Raw genomic sequence first — 12,669 nt, 5'->3', positions numbered from 1 at the left:
GACGTCCAGGAGACTGCAGGCAGGCCAGTGGGAGATGTTTAGGAGACCGCACGTTGGCGGGACACGTCCAGGAGACCACAGGCACATAGGTGTGAGACTGCTGGCAAGTAGGCAGGATATGTCCAGGAGAGCGCAGTCAAGTGGAAGTTTCCAGTAGATTGCAAACAGCAGCTGAGCAGGTCATGTTGTATAGAGCAAGCCAGGGTCTAGCAACACTGATTGAAGTCTTAATAGCAAGATGCAGATGTGAGTCTTGGTGATCCATATATAGGCCCAGGTAGATGATCACATGGGAGCATGCCAGGCCGCCTGTGAAGCCCGACGTGGAGCACCACAAAGTTTAGTGGACTGGAGTGAGAGAAATAAGGCACGGATCAGGTGTGTAACAGAGATATTTTTGTCCATCAATGAGATTCTATAGCTCTTGCCATAGGCAAATGGATGGTACCTACCATCATCACATTTTCTATGATTGGTGACCCAAAACACTACTTTAACATGTTGGTTAATATCTATGCAAACTCCCCATATATCCCAATTCCACATGTAACCCTATGATTGGATTGAGCTGTCTAACTGAATCTTTGATCCATCGCTCCAACAATTCCCATCCAAAATATAAAATTAATAATCGAATACAAATGAAAGTACAAATACATTTGATGCTGATATTCATTTAATAATAAAGTACTTGTCTTAATAAAGAATTGAAAACCCCTGCAAATGAATGTGATGTGTAAACTGTAGGATGGCAAGATTAGAGCCTTATCTACCGAAAACTCTGCTGCACCTTAGAGACATTCTACAATTGCTTTTGAGGCTTTACCTGCCTCCTATCTCATAAACTTCCCACTAGGGATCTACTTCTCACCTCTCTACCTTAGTTTAAGTATGGCCTCTGGCCTACACTGCAAGAGGCCTTATTGCTCGTGAAGATTTGTCTCTCCTAAAGTACATGTTGGATGCCAGCAATAAGGGGAGAATCTCACTAGCCAGAATGGAAGGCTTTAACCTGTACTGTGCCAGATAATCGTAGAATGTTCTCCTATCACTGGATCAACAAAGATCATTTGTTAAGAAATGCAAGTAATGGAAAAATTTGGTATGTGTAGACATGTACTTGAATTGTAGTCACATTCTGATATTCCGTCTAAATCTGTAATTTGTCATTTACAGTAGAAGGCTGTGAACTCTCTTTGTCAAGAATTACAGTGACATGTCATACACTTGATGAACTTGTTTTTTTTTTTAATGTGCCTCTATTTTTCAATTAGACATATCTATGAACAGGAATCCTTGACAAACCCGTATTTTGCATTAAGTGCTATTAAACTGAAATGAGAGATTTATTTAGACTACACCTCACTGTTCATAAGATAAAGTTCATGTGTTTTCTTTTGTGATAAGCGTAACCTCCATCTACAGATCCTGTTGTGGTCACAAATTCTCTTCACGCAAGCACGTAAGCGCTTTACATTGCATCATTCAATCACTTTTAATTACACGACAGTCAGATATGCCAGGTCTGAATGGGGACGCTATACCAAAGTCTGTAGACATGAATGGCGTGGTTTCTGTTAAAAAAAATATATCTTTTTTTATTTCCAGAAAATATTTTCAAGCCATTCATACCAAATTACATTATGGGTGTTAACACTCACCAGCGTAATAAAACAGCATTGTGCTGCTACTGGCATCATCAGCAGGCGCCACCTGTAACTAACAAGGGACATCCTGTTGTAACATTTAGGATTGGTGAAAATTCAAGGCCAGGCATTTGAACCCTTTAAACACTGCAGGGAATAGTGACCGCAGTGTCTAAAGCCCCTGTCACACACAGCGAGATCGCTAGCGAGATCGCTGCTGAGTCACAAGTTTTGTGACGCAACAGCAATCTCAGCTAACATAGAAAAAATTCAAAAAAACTCATACCACAAAATATGGCCTTCCCAAAATCCTGTCTGATGACAAATGCAGATATAGCAGGATGCAGCAGGGCTCCACTAATAAAGGCAAGGAGCAGCACAGGTGCAGACTACTGATGAAAACAGCGATCTTACCAGCAATATTGCTGTGTGTGACATGTATCAGCGACCAGCCCCCCGTCGGGTATCGCTGATCGTGCTCGAAAGCCCTGGTCATTTTTTTGATTGTTGGTCTCCCGCTGGCCAGCACGCATGCGGGAGACCAGCGATCAGCGAGCTGGAGCTGGTACCCAAGGTAAACCGTGGGTAACTAAGGACGTGCGTCACTTAGTTACCCGCTGTGTACCACAAAATATGGCCTTCCCAAAACCCTGTCTGATGACAAATGCACATATAGCAGGATGCAGCAGGGCTCCACTAATAAAGGCAAGGAGCAGCACAGGTGCAGACTACTGATAAAAGCAACCACCCCACACCTACCAAACCATGGAGGGGTTGGCTGCATAGTAGAAAAAATGCACATAGATAAGGCTTCCATAGGACGCCAGTCACATATGTATGTGTGATGCAAAGTGTCTGGCTTGCAACCTATTAATGACGCCCATAGTATTCTCAGGCGGGCTGCTCCAGCACTATAATATGCAACACACAGTGACAGACGCCCCAATAGACCAAGCCAACAAAAAGAGGCCAGGCTGCATCCTGCAAAATATGATATGATAAGTGCAAAAAATTAATGCATACAATGAGTACATTAAATGAGGTAATGGTTAATATTTTGGCCAAAATAGATATAGCCTGCAAGCCAACGTCAAGGTTCCTCATGATTTGCAGGTCCCTAACACTAATATCAAAACAGCTAACACAGAAAAAATAAAAAAAAACTCATACCACAAAATATGGCATGCCCAAAACCCTGTCTGATGACAAATGCACATACAGTCGTGGCCAAAACTATTGACACCCCTGCAATTCTGTCAGATGATACTCAGTTTCTTCCTGAAAATGATTGCAAACACAAATTCTTTGTTATTATTATCTTCATTTTATTTGTCTTAAATGAAAAAAACACAAAAAGAATTGTCCTAAAGCCAAATTGGATATAATTCCACACCAAACATAAAAAAGAGGGTGGACAAAAGTATTGGCACTGTTCAAAAAATCATGTGATGCTTCTCTAATTTGTGTAATTAACAGCACCTGTAACTTACCTGTGGCACCTAACAGGTGTTGGCAATAATTAAATCACACTTGCAGCCAGTTGATATGGATTAAAGTTGACTCAACCTCTGTCCTGTGTCCTTGTGTGCACCACATTGAGCATGGAGAAAAGAAAGAAGACCAAAGAACTGTCTGAAGTCTTGAGAAACCAAATTGTGAGGAAGCATGAGCAATCTCAAGGCTACAAGTCCATCTCCAAAGACCTGAATGTTCCTGTGTCTACCGTGCGCAGTGTCATCAAGAAGTTTAAAGCCCATGGCACTGTGGCTAACCTCACTAGATGTGGATGGAAAAGAAAAATTGACAAGAGATTTCAACGCAAGATTGTACGGATGTTGGATAAAGAACCTCGACTAACATCCAAACAAGTTCAAGCTGCCCTGCAGTCCGAGAGTACAACAGTGTCAACCCGTACTATCCATCGGTGTCTGAATGAAAAGGGACTGTATGGTAGGAGACCCAGGAAGACCCCACTTCTTACCCCAAGACATAAAAAAGCCAGGCTGGAGTTTGCTAAAACTTACCTGAAAAAGCCTAAAACGTTTTGGAAGAATGTTCTCTGGTCAGATGAGACAAAAGTAGAGCTTTTTCGGCAAAGGCATCAACATAGAGTTTACAGGAGAAAAAAAGAGGCATTCAAAGAAAAAAACACGGTCCCTACAGTCAAACATGGCGGAGGTTCCCTGATGTTTTGGGGTTACTTTGCTGCCTCTGGCACTGGACTGCTTGACCGTGTGCATGGCATTATGAAGTCTAAAGACTACCAACAAATTTTGCAGTATAATGTAGGGCCCAGTGTGAGAAAGCTGGGTCTCCCTCAGAGGTCATGGGTCTTCCAGCAGGACAATGACCCAAAACACACTTCAAAAAGCACTAGAAAATGGTTTGAGAGAAAGCACTGGAGACTTCTAAGGTGACCAGCAATGAGTCCAGACCTGAATCCCTTAGAACACCTGTGGAGAGATCTAAAAATGGCAGTTTGGAGAAGGCACCCTTCAAATATCAGGAACCTGGAGCAGTTTGCCAAGGAAGAATGGTCTAAAATTCCAGCAGAGCATTGTAAGAAACTCATTGATGGTTACCGGAAGCGGTTGGTCGCAGTTATTTTGGCTAAAGGTTGTGCAACCAAGTATTAGGCTGAGGGTGCCAATACTTTTGTCTGTCCCATTTTTGGAGTTTTGTGTGAAATGATCAATGTTTTCTTTTTGCTTCATTCTCTTTTGTGTTTTTTCATTTAAGACAAATTAAATGAAGATAATAATACCAAAGAATTTGTGATTGCAATCATTTTCAGGAAGAAACTGAGTATTATCTGACAGAATTGCAGGGGTGTCAATACTTTTGGCCACAACTGTATAGCAGGATGCAGCAGGCCTCCACTAATAAAGGCAAGGAGCAGCACAGGTGCAGACTACTGATAAAAACAGCGATCTCACCAGCAACATAGCTGTGTGTGACACGTATCAGCGACCAGTCCCCCGCCGGATATCGCTAAGGCTGGTTTCACATTTGCGTTAAAACAACGCTGCGCCCTGCGTCGTTAAGCCCCGCCCCGAGCCGGGTCCCTGCCCGCCCCATCCGGGATCACCGCCTACTTTCGCATTTGCACGCATGCGATCGGCGCACCCTATCTTTAGCATAGGGTGCGCCGATCATGCGCTGCCAGTGTGAAAGTAGCGTGCTGCGCACTTTTGACGGTGCGCCGTGCGCGCCGAAATGCAACATGCTGCATTTCGGCGCGCACGGCGCACCGTCAAAAGTGCGCAGCACGCTACTTTCACACTGGCAGCGCATGATCGGCGCACCCTATGCTAAAGATAGGGTGCGCCGATCGCATGCGTGCAAATGCGAAAGTAGGCGGTGATCCCGGATGGGGTGGGCAGGGAGCCGGCTCGGGGCGGGGCTTAACGACGCAGGGCGCAGCGTTGTTTTAACGCAAATGTGAAACCAGCCTAATCGTGCTTGAAAGCCCTGGACATTTTTTTGATCGTTGGTCTCCCGCTGGCCAGCACGCATGCGGGAGACCAGCAATCAGCGAGCTGGTACCCAAGGTAAACCGTGGGTAACTAAGGGCGTGCGTCACTTAGTTACCCGCTGTGTACCTTAGATACCAGCGTGCTGATGCATGCTGGTATCTATGGTACACAGCGGGTAACTAAGCGATGTGCGTCGCTTGTTACCCTCCTGTCGCTGGTGCTGATCGCTGCGGAGATCTGCCTGTTTGGCAGCTCACCAGCGATCATGTAGCGACACACCAGCGATCCTGACAAGGTCATATCGTTGTCGGGATCGCTGGTGGGTTGCTATGTGTGACAGGGCCCTAAGTGGTTAGACACAGGGAGGGCATCCCTGCTCTCAGTCTATTGGCATTAGTGAGCTTACAGTTCACCCGGTAACCTACGGTAATTAATGCTCAAGATATATCATAATTATATACCTGTTGCATTAGAGGTTGTCCATCCTTGTCTAAGAAGTCTGCATGACTGCAGTTCTCGTGAGGATTCTGTGGCGCCGGGAGCAGCGAGTTTGTGACCTTATATATATATATATATATGATTTGCATACATGCCGACTAGACATGCGCAGCCTCACTTAATATATGTGTGTTGAGTGAGAATAACATGTGTAGTTTGAATGTGGCCGGAAGTATGCATATGGCATACTTGAGGTCATATGACTGTCCGCACCTGGTGAAAGCATCGGAGAATCTTCACATGATCAGGTCCCACAAAGGAACTAAAAACATTGTCAACACAGTTTTTTTTAGAAATAAATTAATAAATCTGAAGTAAAAATGCAAAAAATATCTTATGGCTAAAAAATCTATTAAAAAAAATAAAAATCTATGCATCATCATACCTTTAGTGACCCGAAGCATAGGAACAAAAACATAAAAAAATTTGCTTCACTATCTGAAAACCCAAGTAAAAACTGATCAAAAAGTAGTATGTACAACCAAATGGTCTCAATGCCAACTACTAGTCTCTCACACATTGCTGTCAAAATAGAAATGTTATGTCTCTTAGAATGTGGTGCCATAAACTAAATAGTAAAACATGAAAACACTATAAATTTGGCGCACAGAATTTCATTCATATCCATTTACATTCAGCGGAGAGCTGCTGTTAAAAGAAAAACAACTAAAAAGACACTGGGTGAATTGCTGTTTTTTACCCCGCCCCATCCACCAAAAATTAAATAATACAAGTTATATTAAATATTTAATGCACTCCAAACTATATAAAAACACAACTCCTCTAAAAAAATGTTGCCAGGAGAGGAGACTAAAACTTTGGCCTAAGAAATTCAGAGATGAAAGTATGCAAAAATTGATATCATATGATGAGGCTTTAATAAAAAAACTAGCATATAAGCTGCATCTATAAGGGGTAAAGAGAAAATCAATTAATATCGTTTATGCTTTTTGTTCCTGCCTCTATGATAATAATGATATTTTTGGCATCAAATGAAGTTGGCATTCAGATCAACCTACCCATTTTCGGTAACCTATAAGAGTATTCTGTCTTAATAAAGAGTCTTCATTCAATGACTATATTAGCTAAAGAGAAAATTGACTACAAAGAGCCTCGCAGCCGGACATAAATGCCTATGCATTTCATGGGAAATTCATTCATCCTAATAAGCATAGTCTTATGCTTTCCATTCTCTGGGATGGCACTGCAAAGAAATTGAACCCTTGCTGCCGGGATCCCCTTGGAGATCTCACCCCTTGAGCAGATAATCTTCAGGAGACCATTCTAATGAAAAGGAACAGTTCAAGGCAGCAAACCCTTATTATCCGATTTGGGATTTCCATTTGAATTGTGATGCCAAGACCTCTCCATATTTTCAGTTTTCGGCTCCATAGTGGTAAAGAATGATCTCAGATAAGTTGTCCAATTACTTTGTGATTATTCTATCAGGATTATATTTCAGCCTTCGTATAAATAATGAATTTCCATAATTTAGTGTAATTTTCAGCATGCTTTAGACTTCAGGGAAGCTGTGTATTGTGCTCTTCATAGCAAGAATTGCAGTATTTTGCATTACTGAATTATGTTACATAACATATCGTGGTTGTATCAGGGCCGTACATTGTTATCTGTGCATTGTGGCTTACTTTAGGAGCCTACGCGCCTTGATTTTAGCACCACAAAATGTAATTAGCATGTGTCCTGCACCATAAAGGTAAAACACAAACTTTGACTTTTTCCTATATACGATTATTGCACACATCTGCTTTATCTACACTGTATGTTATCTCTTTGTGACCTATATTTTTAAACGTATTCTATCTACAAGGAACTACTAGTAAAAATATTTACTCCACATGTACATTGGATACATTCATTACATGCAGTATATTGTATTATATGTAGTTTCGACGACAGACTATTGAACAGTATGCAAGGAAACTTTTTTGTGCATTATCATGAAACTATGTACATTATATAAATTCTTTTACTTTGATATGTGAGAAACCAAAAACACGGAAAGTAAAATTTTTATTTCTGGTTAAAAGATAATCTGGAATCTCACAAAATTTGTATTAAAATATGTAAAACTATTTAAAAAAATAATAGTGATAATAGAGTATAAGTCATAACTGAATCCTGTGGAGATGGTAAACCTAAAATACAGATTAGTGTAAATTGGGGAGATAAAGAGAGAGGACTTTTTTTGGTGTAAGTGAGCTCAACTCTATTGAGTATGGAGCACTTCACGCTGAGTCTCAAATCATAAAAGCATCGGGAACCCACCAGGAGGTTCCTAAGGTGACTTGTAAAAATCGATCCAGAGAGGAAAACAACTTCTGTCCCTAATATAAATCTCCAAATATTTCGGAAAGTTTAATCTATATCTTTGCAACCTTCTTCATATGCATTTTAGCTTGAGCATCACCATCTTAATTCAACCAGTCTTTAGTGCATGTCTGCTTCTGGATTATTAGTGCGTTCAAGGGGTAAATATTCTCCTTATGTCTCCTTGTGTGCGCCTAGTCGGCTAAGAGACTGTTTGCATATTTAAATTTCCAGGGGAGCATTGCAAAGCCTAAAAGTCTCCTTTCGCCAAATTGGTGCTAACTACAAGGAGAAACTTTACCTCAGTCAAAGGCCTCTCACTGATCCAAACCAATTCTCCTGTTTTGCCTTAATGAGGAGCAAACACCCTTGAACACTGGTCTGCAAGTGGAGTTTCTAGTTTATCTTTTTATCCTAAGTTATATGGTTAGACTCACTAAAAAGGACGATATTGACTTTTGTGATTCCTCTTTGACGAGGGTCATTGCATATTGACTTTTAGTGGAGTAGTGGAAAGGTCATAGTGGGTCCACTGTGGTTCCCATTCACTTCAGTACAGACTTTGTATGAGTTTCTCATTAGGCTCAGGGGAAAGTGTTGGACTTACTACTGAGTCACTGAAAGTCTGCAACTAGAGCAGAGAGTCTCAAAAAGCTGCACATTCTTGGTGGCTTCCACCAACTGAATACCATAACACCAGAAATGTGTGTTGACTTATCAGACCAAGTACAGATATACAATATTTTTGTAAGAGAATCTGTCAGTAAAATCAACTTCCCTTACAAAACACACATACGGGGATGCAGGTCATTGACATATAAATTCATAGGCAACTTTATATCCTCTGTTTCTGCATTCCAGAGAAATTAGCATTTTAATTCATATGAAATTGAGGCATAACGTACTCTGGGCGTGACAAAGCACTTAACTATCCTGTGCCTCCCAGGTTGTTTCTCTGCCAAGCACCAGCCTCCTAATCTGATTCGTGCCCTGCAGGTTCTGCAGACAGCATTATATTCTTCTTTAGATATGCCTCCCTCTTTCCATTAGATAAACATTTCTTTCTTCCTTTTTAGCATGCGTTTAAGTTCTGTGTTCATCCATCCTGGTTTCCTTAAATGCTTCCTATTCTTCCCTCTTTTTGGACTTGTTAAAAATTGTGCATTGAGAATCTCATTTTTCAAGATTTCCCATCTTTCCTGGACATTTTTATCCTTAAGGATATCCCAAGTGCTGGGTTGGCCCAATAGCCAACCCAGCACTTTTACTCTAACTTAATAACAGTTAATGGAAAATGGTTGCGCTGTGCAAAAAAATCACTATATAAGAACCATAATTTTTAATGATTTTCTTGAACTAAATAATGAAGAATATTTACTATCCAGGGCCGGTGTTAGGGGGCTTTGGGCAATTACCCAGAGTCCCCACTTCCCCAAGGCCCCCCAGGCTATGGTGTACGACTATTAGCGGAAGACCACACTACCGCTATGGGGCCTTGGAATCGGGGGCCCCGGGTCAGCACCAGCTTCCGACCTCGCCACCCTGCATTGCAAATTCAACTGTATTGCCATAAAGGATGCTGATACATTTCAGGGCCATTTGTTCCCTCCCCCATCATTCTCCCTCGACGTCTGACGTCACAGCCTGTGGGTGCGATGACGTCAATTAACAGCGCCAGCTGTGCCGAGCAGTGGAGCTGTTGAGGAGATGCGCTGAAGAGACCAGAGCAGCAGGGCAATGGGGAGAGGTGATTATTTATTTATTTTTTTAAATCCCTGACTACATTGTGTTGGTCATAGTACTGTACAGAAGACTATGAATTTCTTAATACTATATGGAGGAATATGGTATGTATTATACTATATGGGAAACCATGGGGTGCACTATACAATATAGATGACTGAAAGGAGCATTATACTATATGGATAACTATGGGGTGCATTATATTATATGTAGGATTATAGGGGTGCATTACACTAAATGTAGGCTTATAAGGGTGCATTATACTATATGGAGGACTATGTGCTGCAGATAACATGATACTGTGCGGGAACAGAATGCTCTGTTATAGTGATCGTTCTGTCCGCATCTTTCTTACTCAGCCGGTGTAAAGAGGCTGATAAACAAGCGCCGAACGACTTCAGTATTGTCGATCACGCTCATTTAATGCACTAAACTAAGGGCAAGTAAATACAAGCTGTATGTTTATGTGATGGTGCAATATGTGACCATTTGGGGCCCCATTTTAAACTTTTGCCCAGTGCCCCACTTTGTCTAGAACCGTCCCTGTTCATAAGCGGTAACTTTTACATCCTTTAGTTAATAACAAAACTTTTATATATTTTTTTTAATATGTTATCAGGTTCACGTCTGAAGATAATATATGGTCACTGATTACTCAAACCAAGTGGGAAGAAGCCCTCATCTCAGGCTTCAGTACAAGAGAAATGTGTATAGTGACATTACGTTCAAGCACAAACTGAAGGCTTCTGTTCCTAGGCTTGGGGGATCAGTGGGGGTTTCAGGATCTGGATCAGAAACTAGATCAACAGTTCTGAATAAGCTATATCATATCAAAAATTATTTAAAAGTTTAGTTACCTTGCAATGCAAACTTACAGGAATTTTACCATATATAGTCTTTTTTTTTAAATTATACGAGACAGGTAAAAGGAAAGGATCTACTATACCAAAATCTAGTGTAAGTTATCAGAACTCGTATTCCCTAAAAGTTTCATATTATTTTTCCCTTCTTTCTTCCCTGCTGGATTAACTTTATCCCTATCATGGTACATTCTTGTCAACTGTCCTTTGGACAGTACTGTGAAATTGGTTCGCTTCTGATAATGTGCCCAAAAAGGGTGTTCATGTATGATCAACTCACCACTGTGGGTAGTGTGTTAAATAGCATCTGTTAAGATTTGTATGTGAATAGTGTCAAGAAAATCAAATATATAGATTATATATACGCTGAACTTCCAGATAACCTCAATACTGAAGATAGACAGTGCAGGTATTAGTAGATTGTTCTCAATTCATAAAACTGCAAACTCGTGAACAGGTGATCAGGTGAAGGTGCAAAGCCAAAGGGGTTTTATAAGGCTCTGCTGATGATTATGAGATACCTTATCAGGGCCCCAGCACACCCTCCACCATCTTCTATGATATGCTGCCAATCAGGGCTTTAAAGTAGGTTAATGACTGTGGAATCCTCGGAATGTGACAGCACCTGCATGTCCTCTATTGTTTACTGTAACATTCGCTTCTCCTGCACAGCTGCTGTCAGACGTTACAAGTATACAGCTGTCCTGTACCTAGGAAGTCAAGGAGCACCTTACAGAATCAGATAAAGGCATCAATCTATAGGGAATGTTGAAGGGGCAGAGTTGCCTCTAGCAGTATATAGCCTTACAAGTCAAGGATTTGTACAGTTCCACTAAAATCACGAAACTAAAACAGAAATTATTGATGCATGCTTCTACGCAGTTCTTTCTTGATAAGTCAGCAAAATCATCAGTTTCAACAACTTCATGATCAATATCCTATTACTATTCATCATTTTACAATCTTATCAGGACAGTCACTGCTAGAGATTATTTTTTTTAATTATTTTAATTATTTTTTATTATTTTAATTTGCCAGGTTGAATTTTTCCTTAAAACCTGGTAGTAACCAACAGCCCATTTAAAAGGGTTATCCACTACTATGATAACCCTTTCTCAATCTGAGTGTTTTCCCCTGTTGAAATAAAAACACTTATACTCACTTTCTGTACCGGCGTCATTCTAGTGATGTCAGCACTCACTTTCCTGGGGCTCTCGTGAAATGTTTTGTCACATGAGTCCTGCGCCCAATCAGTGCCAGCAGCCACAGTTCTGATTTTCTGTTATACTCCCCTACCAATGCCAGCATGGGAGCTGAGTATAAGTGTTTTTGTTTTGACGGGGGGAAACCACTCAAATTGAGAAGGGTTTGTCCTAGTAGTGGAAAACCCCTTTATAATATCACAGTGCACTGAAAATGTTTTCATGTTTTTTTAACTAAAAAAACAGTGCAAAAGAAATTCTTTGTAGTCTTTTGTGATCACGCAGACTTTTAAGCCAAGAACACTGACTCAACTGAGAGTGTCACTGCTAGAGGTAACATCATCCTGATTTGACTGAGATAAGTGAGGTGCCATATATTCCATAATTGCCCTCTGCTTCTTTCTCACTAATATGCTTTCTAGAGGCAAAAGAGGCCAATTGTGGCTGCCTGTGTTGGGTAGTGCCTGGACAGTTGTTGCCAATGGTGGTGTTTCTGCTGCCGCTAGCGACTCTAGCATTCTTAGCCATGGTAGTTTATTTCTATTACACTGCCCTGTCCATTGCCATTTTTTCTTTTACCATACATTTTTGTACAGCACTAAAATTAATTATTGACAATCTATTTGATCCCAATTACTCAACCCTTGCCAAAAAAAGAAAAAAAACAAATTGGTTGGTAGGTGCATGCCTAAAAAGCCAGTATCAACAACAGGGCACTGTATTGGTGGGGGGTGTATGGATGGAAAATTTGTCTAGTAAAACAGATGTGCAAAAAAATTGTGACATCCACATTTTGTCAGGTAGTCACAGGTAAATGTCAGGATATTTGAGATTTTTCATTTGTATGTTTTAAAAAACAATCATTTCCTTCTTTTGCAAAAGGTATTGCACAAGAAATGTAAAAACTAAATACAGT

At 40.8% G+C, this 12,669-nt stretch overlaps 1 protein-coding gene across 2 annotated transcripts in view; it reads left to right on the top strand.

Moving 5' to 3' along the window:
• Window positions 1-12,669, top strand: part of SATB2 (SATB homeobox 2) — a 284,827-nt gene that overhangs the window by 235,132 nt on the left and 37,026 nt on the right. The gene's annotated exons all lie outside the window — the stretch shown is intronic.

This window comes from Dendrobates tinctorius, unplaced genomic scaffold (assembly GCF_039654945.1).
Source record: "Dendrobates tinctorius isolate UK_male_01 unplaced genomic scaffold, ASM3965494v1 ptg000177l, whole genome shotgun sequence".
NCBI classification, from domain to species: Eukaryota; Metazoa; Chordata; class Amphibia; order Anura; family Dendrobatidae; genus Dendrobates; species Dendrobates tinctorius.
The sequence above is the reverse complement of the archived record's forward strand: the minus strand, read 5'-3'. Positions and strand labels throughout refer to the sequence as shown.